Below are 16,580 nucleotides of genomic sequence, written 5' to 3' on the forward strand. Positions count from 1 at the left end.
TAGAGAACTCGGAGAAGGGTCATTCTTTGCTTGTCCCTCAGGGACAGGGCAGATTCTGGCAGAGGGAAACTGGGCTGGTGCCTCAGCAGCAGCAATATGTGGCGGTGCCAGCTCTCTCTCTCTCTCTCCCTCTGAATCCCCAGGGATGTTACTGTGAAGTTTGAAGAAGCCCTTCAGGGACATAGACCATCACAGCACATGAGGAACCCAGGATAAAGGGGGATGGAGGCTGTGTTTCCCAGTCCTCCTGGCTCCTGGACTGAGATCGTCCAGCACACAGCCAATCCCACACAATTGGCTTCAAGGGTGCAGAGTGGTCCTGTCCCACATGGGTGGTACTGAGCCCACTCAGGTTCTGTGGAATTGAAAGAGAGATGGAGAAGACATGCCTTAGAGCCACTACAGCAACACAGTGATGAAATAGAGGAGAGACAGTAGTTTATCAGAGACATTTGTGTTGGAAGAGTGTGTAGCAGATGGTGCTTTGTGAGGATTGGGCAGTATTGAGCGGTCGAGCTGGTGGGCTGGTTTCTGGCTTGACCTACTGCACCTGGTGGAAACCTTCACTGTTCAGAGAGCTCACTCAGGCAGGTCCATGTCAGACCTGGTGGAGATGATGTCTCTGTGACACCTGATCACAGATTCCCATCAAGGGCAGTGACAACAACTAGCAGATGACAGATGGTCACCAGGCAGTGATCTGAAAATTCAGAGGGGCAAACTCAAGCAGTGGTTGGTATAAAGTGGGCCTGTGGGTTCAGGTGGTTGGCTTCACCGGAGGAGCGTGGCCTTACCCTCTCCCCACCGAACCTGCACATATGGGAAGCCACAGCAAGCATTCTGACCCAGGTGCCCCTGCTCCTCAGAGCTCAGGGACCACTTTGACCCATCAGTGAGCACAAAACGCAATTCTGCTGCATGTTGGTTGGCTCAGTCACATTCTCTTATATCTTGTATCACTCCCTAAGGGTTTCTTTGAAGCAGATGGAAGCTATGGTGACAGGGTAGTGGCATTAACAAGGACACAGTAATAACAGAGACAGTGATGATGAGTACAAACCCTGAGCACATCCTGTGGCACACTGTGCTCCTTACCCAACTCTCCCATTATTTAATATGCCTTGTTTAACCTTCAAAGCAAAATTGTAACTCACTGCATTTGTTAGAAATTTATTGCAGATGTAATTTCATTGGCGATTGTGCACAAAAAAGGCCCCCCCAAATTGAATTTTTGCTGAAACTATATACGATTAAGTTTTCTTCTTTATTTTTTTTCACAGGAAAATCCATCACCATTTTTCCATAATTACTTGTGCCTAGGGCGTGCTCCTACCTAGATGAGGTGGGGGAATCACGTCTTTCTGTAGTCATTCTTCACAAGACCTCTGGTAACACAACAGGAATCACATCATCCACCTTTATATTGATTCAGCATCTGACTTCTGCCTCTCCCATGAAAGTTCAGTGTCATTTGATGACATTGATGGGTTGTGAATAACAACCACCTATTTTCAACCAGCTGGTCACTAACCTGCAAAGTCCCCTATCTCAAATTTTTGATATATGTTATAATTATTTGGTGCAGACTTGTTTCACAGAGTGGGCCTGCACTTGATCCGCTCCTGGGTCATGCTTAGCTTGCTCAATTGGCCTTTGGGTCTATGTTGGTTCTCAAAGTGTCAATTAATTTCACGTAATGAACTGAAGTTCTCTCTTTGGTCAGCTCTCTCACCTTCTCAAGGAGGCCTACCCTGCATAGGCTTCTTAAAATCCCAATGCTCCCCCTGGACCCGGACTCCTCTGGTCTCCTTACTGTTCTGCTGTGTGGGGTTTGCAGTCCACCTTCACCTTCTATTCATTAAATGAACAGGTCAATTCCACTCACCACTCATTGTTGTTGCTCCACCAGGGTTAGCCTCATGATGGACACTGCACAGGACAGACCTGGCCTTCAACAGTTGCTCAATCATGCGTGTTGAGCTCATGACTAACATACATGGGCCATGCTAGAGAGACCATTCTGCCATAAGCCCAAGATGTGAGAGTCCTCCCTCAAGGGCATGCGCCACAGCAGTCCATGAACAAATGAGTAAATACACAAATAGACACATAAATATTATGACAATGAAACTTCATTTTAAATGAATTTTTAAGTGGATAAAACTTATAGCAGATGAAATATAGGATGATTTTAAATGTTGTCCTTGTTGATATGTAAGAAATGAAAGCTATATGTAGTCAAAATCAACAATGTATCTTTGCAAATATATTTTACTTTTCTCTGTTTTCTTAACATGTAGAATTTGAATCATAACTTTTTTATTCTACATATGAGAAATCTTAGGTGTTAATGTTATTTATTTATACTTGGAAGGTGGTTACTTGTATCCTTACTTCATACTTATTTGAATGTTCTGTATATATGCTCTCTCCCTCAATAAGGAGATCATATATATATATATATATATATATATATATATATATATATATATATATATAAACATGCATACACATGTTTATAAATAAATAAATGTACAGATACACTAATCTAAGTTTCCATCTTTCAACACATAGCCTAGTCAACAAAATTAGGAACAACAAAATATTGATCAACTCATTGACGATTGCTATTGAGTTTAAATATAATAAATTTTGATCTTTCCACATGTGAAAATTAAGTCTCTAAGAGTATATAAATGATTTAGACTTTCATATATTTTATTTATTTATTTATTTAGTAAATGCTGTTTCTTTATCATGCACTAAATCAATTCTTAACCTTATTTCTAATTCCCTGGACAGAATGGCAGCATTTTGCTGTGGTCCTGAGTCAAGAAGACCAGCACTGAGTGAGGTTTGTGACCCTGCCTATGCCCCTGTCCTGGCTGTTCCAAAGGCTCTGACCCACAGTTCAGAAGCCTTGATGACACACTCAGGTGGAGACTTCAGGCAATGTGCCTCATGTGAGCTGGTTGGTCACAAACATTTCCCAAACCAGTGAAAATTACTCACAACTCAAACTGAGCAATACTGTGTCTATGGAAGCGTATTTTCCCTCTGGTTTTGCTTTTCCAATTATCCACTTTATTGAAGTCACCCCCTGACCATTTACTACTGAGATCCCTGTGTTTAGCAGACCCCATGCCCATTGCAGGTGCCATTAAAGACTTACCACAGACAGAATTTTTAAATGAACTACAACATCAAATGTTTTCAATTGCTCCTAAGTTCTTCCTCCTGTGTATTTCTGACTTGACTGTGTTCCTGTGATGTTCACTGCATCTACACAGCCATCCACATTTTCCCTGCAGCTCTGGGAAGCCAACATCGCTCACTCCTGTCTCCCTCAGTGTCCTGCTTCTATCTCCAGGGGCAACTTCTATGAGGCACCTAGAATTTCCACAGGCACATTTCACGACTCTTCCCACCAAGTCACCCCAGGTCAGGAGCATACTCCTAAGATGCCAGGATTATTAATGAAATTATACCTTCTGTGCCATTCAGTGGCATCTGGATTGACATGCAGAGCTACACCTGAATCCAAAGATGAGTGCTCTAACAGCAAGCTAGTTAATGTGTGAGGAGGTTGAAAGAACCTGGTACACACCCGGCAGCTTCTACCCTGGACATACAACACTTTCCCAGGGTGAAGTCTGTTTCCCCACCTCGCTCCACAAATCCTTGTTAATGTTGGAGAGACACGCAACACAGACTTCCTACCCACTTCTCCTCTGTAACCTTGGAAACTGGCCCCAAAATATGTTCTCCACATGAGTTTCAAACTTTAATTTTTTCATGAATTTTATGTATGGATGGATACATATAAATGGGAAGGGAAAATCTACTACCTCTCATGACAGTTGGCTGCTCTTAAAGTTTCTATTAAATTGTAATTTGGGGAATCTTCAACCAAGCATAATTCTAGTATCTTTTACTCAAAATCCTTAGCACTCACCATTTCATGAGATAGAAATTTAAAATAGTATGTTATAAAGAAAACTGAATTAATTAGCTGCCTCTAGTTTTGCCACATACACATACAGTTTCGTCCTAATGCAGACATTTCTTCTGGAACTCACTTTTAAGTACACACACACTCTGCTCCATCACATTCCCTCACTCCTCCTAAGTCCTGGTCTGCAGGCTTTTCACTGTGTCTGAGAATTTGGGTGATGGATCTGACTTACCTGCCTCCCTTCCATGCCTGGCTGCTTTCTACAGCACACACCCTCACCCAGCACTCTCAGAGACTTCAGCGTCTTCAGTTCTCCCATTCAGTGGTAAAATCCCTCTATACGTGGACCTCATGCTCAGCAAACAGATCAGTGCCCCGGAACCAGGCAGGCCTGGCAGGATGGATGCCCGGTGCACTGGTGAGGCATTGTGATGGGTGTGCACTCTGCTGCAGGCTCACCCCGGATGCCTGAGTCCCACATGTGCACTTGCAGGGCCGCCTCCACCTCCCTGGACCTCACCAGGTAAACACCACAGGCAGCATTTCTCACTTAGCCTCCTCTGCTCACTGGGGCATCAGTCACCCTCACCCCAATGGCCCTGAGCCCTGGCTTGTGCAAAGAGACACGTCCAAGGGAGTGGCTGAGGGCACCAGAGCTGCCTGGACTTGGCACTCCTTCAGATGGGATGGATTTGGCAAGCGCACTGCACAAGAGTTATTTGGAACCTGCAAACAGAAGCACAGAAGACAGGTCTTAATGGGAGCCCTATGGCAAGCGGCCTCAGGGAGAAAACAGTGGTCTTTTCATAGGTCAGCAGAAGGAGCCAGTCCCCATGGCATGGCCTGGGAAGGAGGGGGCAGGAGCAGGCCTAAGTATCATGGTGACAGTGGTGGACACCTAGGGCAGCCCTGGCACTCCAGGGGGAGCAGTGGCGAGGCTGGCTCTCAGGGGAGAAGGGATGGACTGTTTTGCCATCAATTAATCATGTAGAATTAAATTTATGATAATGATGATAACAACAAGAAAAAAATCAAGAAAAAACAGTTTTTAAAAGGAACAATAAAGTTTTCCTGAGCCTCTGCACCCTTCGCTGTTCACTCAGCATATTTTATTCCTGCTCTGCTTAGAGTCCTCTGCAACTTCCATCACCTGACATGGACAACTACTGAGCCACATTCAAGAGAAGGAAAGGTGGTGAAGACTGGAACCAGATCCAGACAAGATTAGCAGAAGAGGAGAAAAGAATAAAAACAGCAATCAATGTAGGTGGTATTTTAAACCACAGCCTTGGGATAATTTTCAAATTCACTAGCTTTGTCTTTGACCATCACACAAATATGTGTGAAAGATAGGTCTACTAAAAATGCATAGCCAAAATTATTTTCTTGACAAATTCAACAATTTGTTTAAAGGTGTCGAATTTATTCCTTATTAATTATTCCGAGTATGTAATCATTTGTTAAACAAAGATTGTTCTAAAACACCCAAGTCCCAATTTTAAAAAGGTCTTAGATTTTCAGTGGAATCTGCCCTGCAATGGAAGACCAGTAGTTTATAAAAAATCATAATTAAAAGAAATAAAGTTACAGTTTCTAGCAAAACAGAGGAGTTGGAAGAGAAATATCACACACATACACACACACACACACACACACTAATTAAATTGGGCAATAAATTACAAGATATGTTAGAAAATTCCTAACACATGACTTTTATTTTTAAAACTCCCAGTAGTGTTCTGAGTGCCCTATACTTTCTATTATGGGATCAATGGCTGTGTTTGGATTTGAAATATCTACAGACTTTTTTTTTCCCAAAAACTGAAATAATTCAAAACACAAAAAGGAACATAAGCACATAGACAATCTGCTGATGACAAGTCCTCAGGGCCCTTCGTCACCAGGAAAATTCAAATGAAAAGCCAAGTGCTCACAAGAATCTGCCCAAATGGAAAAGTTTCCATAATACTGGGAGCAGTTGGGATCCGTGTTCATTGCTGGCTGAAGTCAGCAGACGCTCTGAAAAGAGGCTGAGTAAGTCACCACCATCGACAAGAGGAGCAGAGGCACATGACACATAGAGAGGCTGGCTGCAGCTAGGTCACAGCTGCTCGCACTGCACACTGCCTAGATGCCTCTCCGCTAAGCGATGGGCGGAGGAACACGAAGGCGCCAGCCAGGGAGGACCACTGGCAGGAAAACAGCAGACCCACAGACAGTGCAACACGGGACTCTGACAAGCGTCCTGACCTTGGAGGGAAACACCCAGGCACAGACAGTGCCTGCGGCCACTTGGCCACGCCCAGGGCCAGGGTAACCTTGCAGCTGCGCAGCCTCGTGGGACCGGCAGGGGCGCCGTCCTGCAGCGCTGCAGCTCCAGACGCGCTGGCTGGGGGCTCTCCTCTCAGGAGCTCAAACTCCAAGCTTCCTTTAGTTTCCAAGCTTCCATTAGCACGAGGGTTGGGGCGAGGCTCTGCTGTCCAAGAGGAAGCGCTTTACAGGTTCTGCGGTTGGCCGTGGCTGGGGGAGGGGAAGGGACACTAAGGAAGAGCTACCGCAGCTGACGCCTTCGGGGCAGTGAAGGGTGCTATCCAGGCCCATGTCTCCTCCAGGATGGCACAGCCTCTCTGCCTCTTTCCCTTGCTGAGGCCCAGGTCCTGTCCCAAGGGATGCTCTGCCTTCCTGCTTCAGTGGGCCATGTTGCTCGAGGTGGGTGTGAGCTGCGAGGGCAGAGACTTGTGGAAACCTCTGAAGAGGATGCCTGCAGTCTAAACACCCAACTGTGGAAATCATACACTGACGGGCAGCAAAGTACCTCAATCCTCAAAGTCACTAGACACTTAGTTCATTATTTAAAAAGGAAACCACTGTGGTGCATAACATAGAAATGTTACTGACATTTTAATTGACAGAGTTTTAACAATCCACAGTTTGACCTGCTGAAGACAGCTCAGTAAACAAACTCAAAGTGTGGACCTTCACGCATGATCCAGAGTAAAGCAGAAAAAATATATTTATATCTATATCTATGTATATATGAAAGTTAAATACCTTCTCCCTAAGAAATACCAAGGTCTTTGTACAGGGCTTCCTGTTTGGGCAAGTAGATAACCTTTTAGTCATTATTTGTGTGGGCTCATTCTCATCCAGCAAAAAGATTCTCAAAATAAGGTAGAGGAGAGTATGGCTGCGGAGTAACTAATCAAGACCTCCTCCAGAGACCAAGCAGGAAGCAGGTCTGATTTTAGTGTGCAGTTACCATGCATACATACTCAGGCAGTAGCTAAGCAGATTACAGGCAGCCACCAATGCAATTTCTGCTATCTGTACTTGCAGCGACCAATTGGGGAATGGGCGGTGGAGCAAGCACAGGGACTGCAACACATGGTCTCTCAGCCAGGGCTGTGCTTATGGGGTAAGTGGTTTGCCGGTCACACACCCACCACAGGGGAGTGGCCTGCCACCCAGATGCCCTTAAAGTATGCCATGTATGCAGTACTCCAGGCACTTGTCCCCACATCTCCCCCCTCTGACTCTGCTGCAAGGACCTCAGCCAGCATTGCTGTTTTTTGTTTGGTGGCCTTTACATGGTTACATAAACCTCACAACACAAGAAAAAATTATCACTATTATAATCAGTAAAGCCAGGGTAATAGCATTATAAAGATTAATTTGCCTATCAGGTTTTTCCAGTGTTCAGTCAATCCCTGGAAGAAAGAGGAGTTTGTCAAGATAGACATCTTAGTCTCACTGATTTTGACAATTGCCTTAGTAAGGTTATGCATAGTCATAACATAGTTAGCATCCCAAGTGCTCTGAATATGCAGAGAAAAACTGGAGAAGTGTAAGTTTACGTTTTCAGACACAGCATATTGGGTGACACAAATACGATGAAACTCAGGGTCACAATGAGCCTCTGCAACAAAACAGAATATCTAGTTGTTCCTAGTGAGGTCTAGTTCTTGCTGATGACTAAAACAGTGGCTCAGGATAGTTTATTTAAGTCACTTTGAATGGCAAAGGCTTCTGCCATGGCAGTGGACACATTCATCTCAGTCTGAGCAGCCTGGATACTCTGAGAGAGGGAAGCAGTGACAGTGGCTGTGGCTGCGATGGCAGCTACAAGGGCAGTAACCCCAGAAGTAATGAGGCTAATTGCACACCTTGTCTGGTGCAGGATCTCATTCAGAAGTTTCTTCATCTCCATGTCCCGTGGACTCCTCCACTCTCTGGACAGGGTCACTGGAAGACAGATTGCTGGGGGCACTCTGAGGATAATTATAGGTTTAGCTTTCACTGCAGGGTTTAGACAATTTGTGAGCCAGCAGGATGTATTGACTGCACAAGGGATCTCTGTATGAGTGATGTTTATGCCATCAGTATCATTGATTATTAGCATGGCAAAGGGTGGTGTCACACAAGCTTGTGCATAGTGGGTATGGGTATGATTTGGCACAAAGGCAAGTCCATGGTCAGGGTCTGGACTCAGTATAAACCCATTCATCCAGCCAGCTGTTGCAGCTAGTAATATTGGCGTGATATCCATCATGCCATACTGATTTCCTGCCTACTGGTTGGTAATGGCTTATCCCGTGTAGCAGTTACTGCAGTGGCCCATATGGTATTGGGGCACATCAGTTACATTCCAGGGAGCTGTGCCCACCCAGGTACATAGATGTTGGTCTTCCCCAGAGAAATTCCTCTTATCAAGGAGATAAGGTGTGGCAGTGACACCTTGATTCCATCGGATGCTATCATTATCTGAGGGGAGCTTTCCAAAGCATTGTTGAGCATGTTGGCAGCAAGGGTTTCTTGAATTTGGCATGGGGGAGTCTATGACTATAGGTAGCATTAACTATAACTTCAAGATCAGTGAGAGACAGCCCAACATGTGACTTATTATAGTTATCTACAATAGTTTCATTGGCAAGAGCAAAACAGAGGGGACATTATCTAATTCAGAGAAACAAATTGGCAGAGTAGGTATGGAAATGGTGGTATTCCAGGGTACAGTTACCTCCTGGATGGATAACTCAGGATCAGTAAGGTTAGACTTATTGGAAAAGAGCTTGGGTAGGGCTCCTTCCCAATTGGCCACAGATAAAGGTGGTGGCCTAGTGACCAAAGCTGAATATACCTCATGGGAGGCTTCACTGTTAGCATTGAACATTGCACACACTAGGACCATCATCATAGGCCTAGGGATGAGATTGTCACCAGGCAAAGGGGTCAATCTGGTGGCTTGGTCAACAAGACCTTTATCACCCCAGGTTACTCTACATGAGGTCTGTTTGTGTTGTTGAGTCCTTTGCTTGTGAAGTTTCTCCTCCAGAGTTGGTTCCTTCATCTTCTTGGTTGGTGGTTCTGGAGGTCCAGGGCTTGACTTTCTGGCAAGCACCCAGATGGGGTGAGGCTCCTCTTAACCTATGCAAACCCCCGACCCATGGTTAAGAGGGTCCCCAGGCCATCCCATGCATTTGTTATGGGATCCTTCCATGAGACCATAGGTAGATGGGAGGGCTCCAAGAGGGGGGCCCAATGCTTACGGGCTGCTGTTTCTATAGAAGATTTTGACATTGGAAGAAAATTAAAGCAAATAAGATTTTTTTCAAGGCATCAGGAGGGGACAAGTTTCACCCTCTGTTTTGTACCATGGTCTTTAATTCCTTGTGTTTTCTTTCTATGATGCCTTGAGTCTAAGGGTTGTTTGAGATCCCAGTTCTGTGCTGTATATGCCAATCATTGCAAACTGATTCAAATGTTTTGCTAGTATAGATTGGCCCATTGTCAGTTTTCGTAGACATGGGAACGTTTGGAATTCCAAAACATTTTAAGTAGATGAGAGATGGCCTTTTTGTGGTTTCTCCTGTGGGGGCTGCTGCCATTACACAGCCTGAATAGACATCAATTATTACAAGAATATATTTTAAATTTCCAAAGGTTGCAAAGTAAGTGACACCCATTTGCCATCGAGCATTAGATTTTTAACTCTCAGAGATTTACTCCAGCAGGTTGTGCAAGGTCAGTGGAGAGAAAAGGTGCACATTTTGCAGTCTCTGACTAGCTGTCTGCAAGCCTCCTTAGTCCTGCTTTTTTGAAACTGTCATGGCTGAGGGCTGCAGAGAGGCTTGAGCTGCTTGTGTCCCTATATCCTGGGGGGCCAAAATCCACTCAAACAGTGTGCCATTGTATATTGGCACCACTGCTGCTCTGTGTTCCTTATTTAGTCCATCCCAGATCAACTCCTTGGCTAAGGCCACCCTGCCTCCTTCATGCCTTGTTTACCCTGTCAGTAAACTGTGGCAAGTCCTCAGTGGCCTTCTGCCTTAAGTCCTGTATGGAAACTGTCCCTCCCCCAGCTGCCAACTTCCTCCAGGCTCTCAGAGCACAGAGCTGCACCTGATCAAAATAATTTGGTGGACCTGTGGCTTGGACTGCAGGGGATCTGTAGATTCCCTCTCCTGCAAGCACTCAGCTGGGAGGCTAATATTTGGGGGTGTTGTTAGGATCCCCCTATTGTTCACATTCATCACAGGAGAATGCCTTCCACTTCAAAAATGTTGCAGGCTGAAGAGCTGCTCTGGCTAAGTCTCTCCAGTCTTGAGGGCAATTTACTTCAAGACTGAGAGATTCAAGCGTTTGCTCTGCAAGGTGCTCTGGTGTGGGGACCGTGTTGACTGGGAAAGCTTGTACTCCCTCACCCCACTTCTCATCTCTTATCCTACATAGACCTTCAAAAGGATCTCTGCCTCCTGGAATGGGTTTCTGGGAGACCATGTCATGGGCCTGTCCAGTGGCCTGGTCAATTCTAAGCTGTCATAGTCCCTTGCTAGATGGGCATTGCCTCATAAGGAGACAGTTGCCATTGACTCAGGGAAGGATGTCACCTTTTCCTGACAGTAGAAGGTGCACCTGCACCACTTGTGGTCACCTCTTCCTGCACATGAAGGCTAGAGGTACCATTTTCTGCCTCTCTCCCTCCTGTACCTGCTGCGGTTGCTAGCTTTGAGGTAGATTGTTTCCCCCACCTTTTTTCCCCTGTCTCTCACAGCCTCATTTTCCCTCAGGGCCATCATTATATGGCAAGGGTCTGTTGCAGGGTCCCCTAAACTTTGCTGAATGGTTGTCACAATAAAAAAAAAATGTAGTGGCAAAATATACCCCTGTCTCACTTCAGCTTGCCATGAACTTGCCATTATCTTGTCCCATATCCTAGGAACAGAAACATCAGCAGTATTGACCCATGGGTTAGTGTTTATATCCCAGAACTTCTGGACTTCTATCTTATTTAGGGTTCTAGTATCCAAGAGAGTGTGAAGCACTTACAGCTGCAAGTCAGTAGGTTCCCCATTTCCCCTTCTGTACCCTGTCTTATAGGCTTACTTCAGATGCCTGCTCAGGTGCCAGGTGTGTGGGCTCTCATTCGTCCAGCAAGGAGGTCCATGAAACAGGGTAGGGGAGAATGTGACTTCGGAGTCGCTAATCAAGACTTCCAGAGACTAAGCAGAAAACAGGTCTGATTTTATTGTGCAGTTACCAAGTATATATACTACAACAGTAGCTAAGCAGATTACAGGCAACCAATAATGCAAATTCTGCTGTCTTTGCAGTGACCAATGAAGGAGTGGGCCACGGAGCAAGTGCAGGGACTGCAACACATGATCTCATGCACAGGGCTGTGCCTATGAGGTAAGTAGCCTGCTGCTCACATGCCTAGCACAGGGGAGCAGCCTGCCACTTAGATGCCCTTATCATATGCCATATATGCAGTACTCCGTGCACTTGTCCCCACAATTATTCAAGGCCACACGCTGGCTACATCCTTTCTCAGGGCCCAATTGACCTCACGGTTCCTCAGGCTGTAGATGAGGGGGTTCAGCATAGGGGTAAGGATGCTATAGAAGGCTGACACAACCTTACCGTGGTGAGCTGACCTGTAGGATTTAGGTCTCTTGTAGTTAAAAATTGCAGCTCCATAAAAGAACCCCACCACAGCCACGTGTGAGGAGCAGGTGGCAAAGGCCTTCTTGCAGGCTTCTGTGGAGCACATGTGGAGGATAGCAGCCAGGATGAGACTGTAGGAGCTCAGGATGAGGCAGAAGGGCACCAGGAGCATCAACACACAGCAGATGTACATGACATCCTCAAAGACAGACGTGTCAGCACAAGCCAAGCGCACCAGCATGGGGGCCTCACAGAAGAAATTATATGGCAATTATTTTGCCTGCTGCAAAATGGGAAGCTCAGGGCAACAACTGCCTGCATCAGCCTGTCAGATGCTCCCAGGAACTAGGACCTCATGGTCATCCTCAGACACAGTGGCCAGCTCGTGAGCATGGGATAGCGCAGAGGGTGACATATGGCCACATAACGGTCATAGGACATGGTTGCTAGGAAGAAGCACTCTCCATCACCCAGAGTAAGAAGGAAGAGGAGCAAGAGGAAGGCTCCCAAAGCTTCTGCTTCCATGAGAACCCTTCCTTCCATCACTCACTTTTCTTTTCCAAGCACAAGTCCTGAAGAGACACTGACATCAAAGAGGGAAAAAAAAAGGGTTTACTGCTCATGGTGCATTGAGGAAAATCTTCCCCTTGACTCCAGAGATAGTGAACACACCTCCTCAGTCATATAGGAAGATAGCATGTGTGGATAGATCTGTACCTTCCATTCTGTATTTCAGTACGAGTGAACATTTGACACAATGTTAAAAGGCAAACACAATGTCTTACTGTCAGAATTCTGACTCACTTCTCTCCCACAACTGCACAGTTAGCTGGTCATATACTCAAGTTGATTCTCTGGGTTGTAAATCATTCCCCTTGGAGTAGTGAAGGGGGAGTTGCTGCTCAGGGCCCGTGACTTCCTGATTAAGGGTCCACATCAAGCAGAACACTGCTCACAGTAGGCTGGGAACAGCAGAGCTCCTACCTCACCCACATGGCATTCACCAGTAAAAACAGGCACCAAGTCAAGGGTCAGGGAAAGAAAGGGCCTTGCTGAGCATCAGAAAGACAATTAGAGGAACAAAGCCCAGTGAATGAGAAGTCTGAAGTTAATATCAAAATACCAGCAACACAACGGGGTGTGTACCCTGGTTCTCCTTAGTTCAAAGTTTGAAAGGCAAATGTATTAAAAATAACCATTATTTGTTCAAAAGTATGCAAGATACAAGGTTATAGATCATGTCAACTTGCCTTGTAAATATGAGGAAGGAGTGGAGTTAAAATGGAGTATTCACATTTATGTATGTATATTTGTGGGGCTGGTGACAGAGCATAGGTCCTTATGCATCCTAGACAAGTGCTGTACAACTGAGACACACCTGTCTTGCTTTAATTATTTTTTTCTTTTTTTTAAGGTAATCAAAATTAAGTAATCATTTGATTAATATAACCTGATATTATTGTGTAATATTCCCCATAGAGGTTTTGGTAATCACTAAGCAAAAAACCTGATGCAATGAAAACCAAAAGAAAAGATTCAAAACATAACAATAGATTCAATTACTAACAACATGGAATATAGTAAGAAAAAAAGAATTAACATACAGCAAAAATGGAAAAAAACAAGGGAAAGTAATAAGTTCTTACCTATTAATAATTACATCGTTTGAACATAAAATGAATAAATTGAACACACAATGAATAAATTCTTTGGTTATAAAACATTAAGCAGCTGAATGGTTAAAAACACCAAAGTACAACTCTATGTTCATCCAAGAGAACCCCTCACATGTGAGAACACACAGAGGAAAGTGCAGGAAAAAAGAGGATATTCCATGAATGGAAGCCAAAGAGAGAAGCCAGCTAGGCTTGAATTCAGATAAAATGACTGATACTGAAAGAAACAAGAGCTGAAGTCACCATCTTTATGCAAGAATGATTCAGCAGGAGAATAAAACATACCCAATATATAAAGCAAGGCTGTTCACTGTGAGGACAGAGACAGCAGTGTCATAAGGACAGGCACCTTCAACACTTGCCTTCAGCAATGGGAACCTCAATCAGATAGAAAACCAACAGGGCAGCCCTGGGTTTAACTGCAACTGGAACCAAGTGGATGCAGTGGGCAAGCAAGAACATGGCCCCCAACATGTTCTTATCCACAGACTCTGGCATCTCTTGGGCTAGATTCCATATTAGGGAACAAAGAAATCTCAACAGTACCAAGAGGAACCTTGGTGTTAGATCAGGACTCAAAGAAAAGACCACTGACTCCAATTAAAATCAAATTAAAGCAAGCTTATTGTTTCAACCAGCTGGGCTGCCTCTCCCAACAAAAACCACAGAAAAAAGACAGCCCTGCATCTTTCTTGCAGCCCAGGTTTATAGCCCAGAAAGTTACACAAAGGGGGTTACAGATAACAAAACTCAGAGGAGCATAACACAAAGGCTAGTTTACATTTTTGCTGGCCCTGACATCAGAATTTATGAAGGTCATTAGAGCCTCAGTGAGGGTCCTTATCTGGCCAGGGAAGGCCAAGATTTATGAGGCATCACTAAAGTTTAGAGAGGGCTGCTATCTGGTCAGAGAAAGCCAGGCATGGGTGAGTTCAAGGCACAGACAGGCATTCCAATCAAGATCAGAATTTGCAGTAATTTATAGTAAAGCTGAAATTAGATTTTCATGTCTTTTGGTGAGATGGTTCCCAGTTTTAAGAGGGAATCAGACTGGGTCTATCACTTGGTACAATTAAATTTTTAATTGATTCACCAAACACTGCACAGATATACCTTAAAAGATAAAATGGCAAAGTTAAAACAAAATAAATTGGTAGAACACAAAATCAGCAGTTCAATAGAGGAAATAAACTAATAATTTGTAAAGGCAGCATGAATCCATTTTGGGAGGTGCCATTTTGGTAAATCCTCTCGTTGGAATCACATAGCATATGTCTTACCCAGCCAATTTCTGAAGGCCCCCTTGACATCTTTATTCCTCACACTGTAGATGAGGGGGTTCAGCACAGGAGTGAAGATGGTGTAAAATGCAGAGACTACTTTGCTCTGGCCCACTGAGTGGTAGGACTTGGGTTTCATGTAGATGACCATGAGGGTGCCATAGAACAGCCCCACCACAGCCAGGTGAGAGGAGCAGGTGGTGAAGGCTTTCTTTCTGGCTGCAGCAGAATGCATTCTTAACATAGCAGCCAGGATGAGACTGTATGAGGCCACAATGAGAGACAGAGGGATCAAGGATTTAGGTATGTGCAGCAAACATACCTAAAAAGCTCAAAAACAGTGGTGTCTGCACAAGCTAGGCTCACCAACAAAGGTACCTCACAGAAGAAGTGGTCAATCTCCCTGGAGTGGCAGTAGGGGAAGCTCATAGTGGCACTGGCTTGCATCAGCCCATCAATCCCTCCCATAAGCCAGGAGCCTGCTACAAGTTGGGAACACAGCTTGTGGCTCATGAGAACATGGTAGCGCAATGGGTGGCATATGGCCACATAGCGGTCATAGGACATGGCTGACAGGAGGAAGCACTCTCCCCCTCCCAGAGTAAGGAACAGGAAGATCTGGGAACCACAGCCAGCAGGAGAAATGGACCTGGAGTTCAGCAGGTAGTTGGCTGCCATTTTGGGAATGATGGTTGAGACCAGCATCAAGTCCATGAGGGAGAGCTGGCTGAGCAGGAAGTACATGGGGGTGTGGAGTCTGGGGTCGGTGTGGATGAGCAGGATCATCAGGGCATTGCCCACCAGGGAGGCGATGAAGGTCATGAACACCAGAGAAAACAGGACTCGATGAGTCTGTGTGTGGTCAAAGAGCCCCAAAAGAATGAAGTTCGTCCCTGTGGAGTCAGTGGAGTTCTCCATGCCTGTGGGCAACCTGGAAGGCAGGAGGATGGCTGAGGAATTTGGCCTGGTTAAAATGAGGATCTGGAACTTCCTTAAAATGGCTTGGTTATATGACAGAAAGCCTTATCCTGAAGGCCTAGTTATTTAATTTTCTTCTTTCCAGCAAAACATTTTCCTTAGCATTCCATGGTTCATAGCTGCCAGGAGTTTAGTATGTTCTCAATTTCAGCTAAATTAGAAAAAAATGTATACACAGCTTTTATACAAGGCTCTCTCTCAGGCTGCAGCAGAGTGCTAGTCTGAGAAGGCTGCTGCTTTGGCCTGTCATTGCCAGTGAGATGCCTTTCATGTCTTCCTGGCCCAAAGAAGCCATGTTGTGTAATCCCAGGTTTCTACATTGGAATATCTCCCTGTTGGAGGACTTTTGAATTCATGTAGATTAGTGGATGTTGCATTCTCTCTTGTGATTGTAACTTTTCAGTTTTCTCACACCTGTATAAGGGAATTTCTGGAGATTTCCTTCAACACTAGGATGAATTGAAAATTAAAATTTAAATAAGCAATCTAAAAAAATGTATAACCACTGAAATCAGACTTTGCTGTTTAGGAAAGAAAACATGACTAAATTTCTCTATTCCACAAAGGCAGGGGTGTGCCCCACCATGCCCACCTCCTCACCTGGTCACCACTTCTCCTCCTGATCAGGAGTCATTGGTCAGTACTGCACCCTCCGGGCAACAATCTTCCACATCTAGTAGGTACTCAAAGAGCTGCTATGTTAGACTGAAAATTCTTATTTAAAAAGTTGATAATTTCATAAATAAC

The 16,580-nt window shown here is 44.9% G+C and overlaps 1 pseudogene; it reads right to left on the bottom strand.

Annotated features, from left to right (window-relative positions):
* Positions 1-13,926: 13,926 nt before the first annotated feature.
* LOC143386927 (olfactory receptor 2T8-like) lies at positions 13,927-15,773 on the bottom strand (annotated as a pseudogene).
* Positions 15,774-16,580: the final 807 nt, after the last annotated feature.

Source organism: Callospermophilus lateralis, chromosome 5 (genome assembly GCF_048772815.1).
Source record: "Callospermophilus lateralis isolate mCalLat2 chromosome 5, mCalLat2.hap1, whole genome shotgun sequence".
NCBI classification, from domain to species: Eukaryota; Metazoa; Chordata; class Mammalia; order Rodentia; family Sciuridae; genus Callospermophilus; species Callospermophilus lateralis.